We start from the raw sequence: 6,149 nt of genomic DNA, 5'->3' as shown, positions 1-6,149 counted from the left end.
AACCATTATTTTTATCAGGTACAGCCAAAAATGTTCTTGACAACTAATTCTTGTCTTCTATTTAACACTCCAATCGCAGAAGTGACTCTTTCAAGAGCATGTAATATACCAGTTCAAGTTTAACTTGTGACACCTTCATATGTATTAAGATGTCATGATTTTAGTTGGACGTATGTAAACATTGAGTTTCCAACAGAAATCAATGGTCAAAGTTGTGGTGTTTTTAAACCATGTCCATGTGCGAAAGGGTTTTTAGCCAAGTGGTTAAATGTTTCCGAGTAGCACCTCCAGGTCCAAGCCTCCTAGGTTTGATCCCCCTCAGGGGCGAATTTCTGGCTTGGTTAAAAATATTCCCTCGCGGTGCCCCGCCTACTCCCGGGTTATGTCCTGCGCGCCACCCTCCGGTTGGGCCGTTGCAGAGTGAGCGGTGACGACCTGCTAGTGATGGGGGCCAAGCTACGAGGATTTTCTCGGCCGGGTTATGTCCTGCACGCAACCCTCCGATGGGTTGTGTGCGCCTTGAGTGCTGGCCACAGGCATTATACCGGGAGGGCGGTCTTTCCCTCCTGGTCGAGTTTTTTTAAACCATGTCTATGTCCCAAAAAATCACCTTTTCTCTAAGTACCATGTTTCGGTCTCTTCTTAGCCATCAGTGGGTTGTGTGCGTCTTGCGTGCCAGCCACAAGTCCGATGCATACATGCAGTTAACACTTATATTTTGTTATTATGGACAGTTTGCATGAACACTTGATTGTACACCTATATATCAATTCTACATGATTGTTGTTTGCTTGAGATTATTTCCCCAAATATTGATATGATTCTAGATTCATCATGACATGCCATATGTTTTTTTGGATTTGATGCTTACATGTAGATGGATAAGAAGACCAAGATTATAGTTTGTGTTGCTGCTGCACATATATTACTGTCAATGATGGCTATGATTATTCATTCTAGAAAAAGAAAACGAAATGCAAGGAGGACTGGGATTACCTATGCACCAATGCATGAAAGGGATAGAACTAGAATTGAATATCTCAACACAAAGATTTGGAGGGATGACACATGTATAAACATGATTAGAATGAAAAGGGCTTGTTTCTTTCACCTAACTAAACATTTTAGAGAGCGTGGTTTACTTCAGGACACTATCCATATGTGTGTTGAACAACAAGTGGCCATGTTTCTAAATACAGTTGGGCATAACCTTAGAAATAGGTTGATTGGCACGAATTTTGGTAGATCTGGGGAAACAGTTAGTCGATGTTTCAATAAAGTTCTTCGTGCAATTGGTGAGCTACGTGGGGAACTAATTAGGCCACCTTCATTGGACACTCCAACCAAAATAGCAGGGAACTACAGATGGGATCCGTATTTTAAGGTGTGAAACTTATCACTCTTTTGTTTTTAGGTATATATTCATGTTGCACATATGGCCCCTAATGTTTCATGCTTGTATTGCCCTTAAACTAGGATTGTATTGGAGCTATTGATGGTACACATGTAAGAGCCACTGTTCCTAGAGATATGGAGCATGCCTTTCGTGGTAGGAAGTCCTATGCGACTCAAAATGTAATGGCGGCTGTAGATTTTGATCTACGCTTCACTTATGTGTTGGCTGGTTGGGAGGGAACAGCTCATGATGCTAATGTATTACGAGATGCTTTAGAACGTGTGGATGGCCTTCGCGTTCCACAAGGTAATAGTTTCACTTATTTGCTTGTAAATGACAATGTTTATGGAATTATGACCATAATATATATATATATATTATATTATCATTGTATTTTAGGTAAATTCTACCTAGTTGATGCGGGATATGGAGCAAAACCAGGATTCTTGCCTCCTTTCCGTGGCGTGAGATACCATTTAAACGAATGGGGCAATAATCCCGTACAGAACGAGAAAGAGTTGTTTAATCTAAGGCACTCATCTCTTCGCGTCACAGTTGAGCGTGCATTCGGGTCATTGAAGAGAAGATTCAAGATTTTAGATGATGCATCTCCTTTCTTCCCTTTTCCAACACAAGTTGATATTGTTGTTGCTTGTTGTATCATTCATAATTGGGTCATACAAGATGGGAGTGATGAGTTTATTATACAAGATTCTAATTGGCCTAGTAACAGTCATGCTACATCTTTAGTTGGCCAAGCAAGTGAGCATGCTGCTATGGTTGCTTTGAGGCAAGGAATTGCAGACCAGATGTGGACAGACCATCAGAACTACAACGGAAACTAGTATCTTGTAATATTTGTAAGAACCATTTGTAAGGATGCTATGTTATTGCAAGGATGTATTGGCTACTATCTTTTATTTGTAAGAACTATTTGTAAGGATGCTATGTTATTGTAAGGGCATATTGTTTGCTGATTTTAATGTTGCTATGTCATTGTAAGGAAGTATTGTTTGCTAATTTTAATGTTGCTATGTTATTGTAAGGAAGTATTGTTTGCTGATTGGTATGATCCTGAAACTTGTAGGGAAGAAAGGGAAGCTGAAGGACAAGGCTTCACTAATGGGCATGCTACCTGGACATCAGCAATGTCCTCTTTCATGTTGTCCTACCTTACCAATGTGGTGTCAAGTGGCGAAAGGACATCGTCTGGTTTTAAGAAAGTTCACTACAACAGTTGTGCAAAAGCTATCAATGAAAAGTTCCGAACTGCCCTCAATGGCGAGCAGATCAAAAATCATCTGAAAACTTGGTCCAGAAGGTTTGCCAAGATAAATAGGATAAGAAAAGTGAGTGGTACAGGCTGGGATGAAGATAGTTTTACTATTACTTTGGATGAAGAGCACTATAATGGCTATGTTAAGGTATTATTTCTTCTACCTGCAATATGTGTTCAATCTGCAATATGTGTATAATCTGCTATATGTGTTCAATCTGCAATATGTTCTACCTGCAATATGTGTATGATCTGCAATATGGGATGAAGATAGGTTGTTCCTTTGTTACTGTTTCTTGGTAACTCTCTCATCTTCCTATTACACATATCTCAACTTTCAGACTTATGTACACATAATGCAGATTTATAATAATCCAAATGTAGGATCACAAGAATGATGCTGATTGTTTAAACAAGCCTCTTGAACACTTTGCTGAGATGCAAACAATATTTGGAAACACCATGGCCACAGGTAAGTTTGCAAAGGATTCTAGTGCAGCTTTAGGTGAAGATGATGAAGTTCAAAATGAAGAGGTGATGGCACATGCTTTCACTAAAAGGATGTCCAGTTGTGATGATAATGCCACAACATCTTCTACAAGCAAGACCAGGAAGAAGGCAAAAAAACGTGATAGTGAAGAGGAGGGGTTGATTGCTGCATTCAAAAGTGTCGGGGATACCTTATCCAATGCTATTGAGAAGGTTGCCACAGGGGGGCACTGATGTGCCAGATGATCTTTTTGACAGTTTGATAAACCTTCCAGGTGTGTGTGCTTTGTTCTTAACTTCAGATTTTGTAACCTATTTTCTATTGATCTATTTGTCCAATAAAAACTATTGTAACCTAAAACCTGAAAACTATTGTAACATATTTTTTGACAATTTGCAAAACTTTGCAGGTTTTGAGCAGAACCACATATCTCTGTATTTCAATTATCTGGTGGCGCACCCTCACATTGCTAGAGCCTTCAACAAGTTGCCATTCGACCACAAGTTAATCTAGGCTCGCAATTTCATCAGTGAAAAGTTCCCAGGAGTGTGAGGGCAATTGGTAGGTAGGCTTGGAGGGTTCTTTTGCTTGAACTACATCGAACAATGAATTGTGATCTATGTACGTATGGATTTTGTAGAAGCCTTGAACTTGATATTATGTGTACCCAGGAGTGTGAGGGCAATTAGTAGATAGGCTTGGGCAGTTCTTTTGCTTGAACCACATCAAACAATGAAATGTGGTCTAAGTACGTGCAGATTTTGTGGAAACCTTATATTGGAATAATGGAAACCCTAACCCTAACAGGGGTTGGGTGGTGTATTAATAGACTTGAGTACTGGGCCGGGCCCATTACAGAGGGGCGAGACAGTAATTACATAGGGAACAACCCCAAACCCTAAACGGGTATTCTAACACCCCCCCCCCCCGCAGTCACAACTCTATCCTGTACAGATGTTGAGACTGGAGCGAAAGTCTAAAAATGCACTCGATGGTAACCCCTTGGTGAAGATGTCAGCGAATTGCAGCGTGGTGGGGACGCTGAGAACCCGAACGTCACCAGCAGCGACACGCTCGCGGACGAAGTGCAGGTCAATCTCCACGTGCTTCGTGCGCTGATGCTGCACGGGATTGGTGGAGAGGTAGACCGCGCTGACGTTGTCGCAGTAGACGAGGGTGGCGCGCTGAAGGGGACTGCGAAGCTCTCTGAGGACGACGGGCCTCCGGTCGAGGGGCGAGACAGTAATTACATAGGGAACAACCCCAAACCCTAAACGGGTATTCTAACACCTTAAACTTGGTATTATGTGTAATGCTAGAACACATTATTATGTATTGTGTGGAATTAATAATATGTGTGTTTTGTGGACTTAATATTAGTTGTAACATATCATGAGATGGGGGCAATGACTGCAAGCATTTTGATTGAATTCCATTTTTTGTGAAGGACAAGTGTAACAGTTTCTCTCAAACCAAACAAAGGACAAGACCAACCCATCCCCGGTTATACCTCTAACCAAACAAAAAACAAGGACCATCTCATCCCTCCGACCAAACAATACCAGAAATCATTTCATCGCCCAACCCAGGGATCATTCTATTCCGTCCTCATTTGTCCCGCAACCAAACACATCCTAAATAACTAGCCATGGGCAAAGTAAAGGGTGGTTTGTGCTGCAGGTGCCAAGTATTCTGAACAAATAAAGTGGTAAAAGATTCGAAGCATTTGCAAACCGAAAGTACCAAATAACAAGTACTATAGTAGAAAAAAATGGGGCTCCCTATACATGGGTACTCCATCTCTGACCTAGTATATTAGTTCTCTAATTGGTTTCCGAGATATAACTATATGAGTAATGTACTCCAATCATATTGTCATAACTAAAGTGAATCTTCAGTATTCCAAACATTCTAACATCACAGAAGTAAACTTTGAATAATTCAGAATGAGGAAGTAACATGTCTGGAACTTGATTTTGAGATCCTAAATCTTTAACAGCTGGAATTGAATGCAATTAGATGTGAACACTACATATATACTCCTAGAATAGTATACAACTTTCCTGCTGTCTAAGCTAGACTTTACATACCTGAATTCTTTCTCAAAAATAAATTTATTTTTCCTAAGGGATAGTGTGGCGATGCCGTAAAATGAAAGAGAACTTATTGTGGTATTGCACTCAACGAACAAGCATAATATTAGTTTTCTATTTAGAAAGAGCAGGCACAAACAATAAAAGCAAATATACCTCCGATAGTCCTGGATAGTGCATGACATAACCAATAACTCGGCGACTTAAACCTTCATAGAGAGTGCTATTAGTACTACCATCACCATTTATCCATGGTAATATAGGCTGATAACAATGCCTTTCACAATTATGATAGAAACTACTCTCCTTATTGTTCTCTCCTGGAGTAGATAACCTTTCCGCATCCCCAGGATCTTTGCTGTGCATGTAAGGTGGGCTCAACTTGCTTTGAACATTAATTACTGTCACTGTGTGCCCATCACCAAGCATTTTTATTGGACCAGGAAAATTAATAGGCTTGGTATGCTTCTCTTTCAGTAGATTTTTTGTGTTTTCATTATCAACAAATTGAGAAGTTGGAGGATCTGTACAGCAGCAACTATCACATTCTGCAAGTGTAGCTATATGATACTTTGACGAATGTAATGAGTCCACAATCCGAACGCCATCATATGCATTGACCTACGGAGCAATTGAATGAATCCCACCCATTAGCTAATAGAGAAGGGCAAGCAAACCAAATAAAAATTCAACAAGAAAGCAGCACAGCTTATAATAAATAAGTAACAAAAAAAACAACAGTAACATTTAATCCACACCTACAGCACTAGTATACTCTGGATGCTACAGAATTACCTTAACAGCCAGCTGAAATCTTTTGAGAGTGTCAACAATTATTAAGACCAGCTGCATGGCTGCACAGATTTGTAAGAACAAAAATTGTAATGCTGGCTG

At 40.2% G+C, this 6,149-nt stretch overlaps 1 pseudogene; it reads right to left on the bottom strand.

Annotated features, from left to right (window-relative positions):
* Nucleotides 1-2,690: 2,690 nt before the first annotated feature.
* The window catches only part of LOC118471967 (uncharacterized), a 49,562-nt pseudogene continuing 46,103 nt past the window's right edge, over nucleotides 2,691-6,149 (bottom strand).

This window comes from Zea mays, chromosome 5 (assembly GCF_902167145.1).
Source record: "Zea mays cultivar B73 chromosome 5, Zm-B73-REFERENCE-NAM-5.0, whole genome shotgun sequence".
NCBI classification, from domain to species: Eukaryota; Viridiplantae; Streptophyta; class Magnoliopsida; order Poales; family Poaceae; genus Zea; species Zea mays.
Note: the sequence above shows the minus strand (reverse complement) of the source record. Positions and strands in the feature narration are given on the sequence as shown.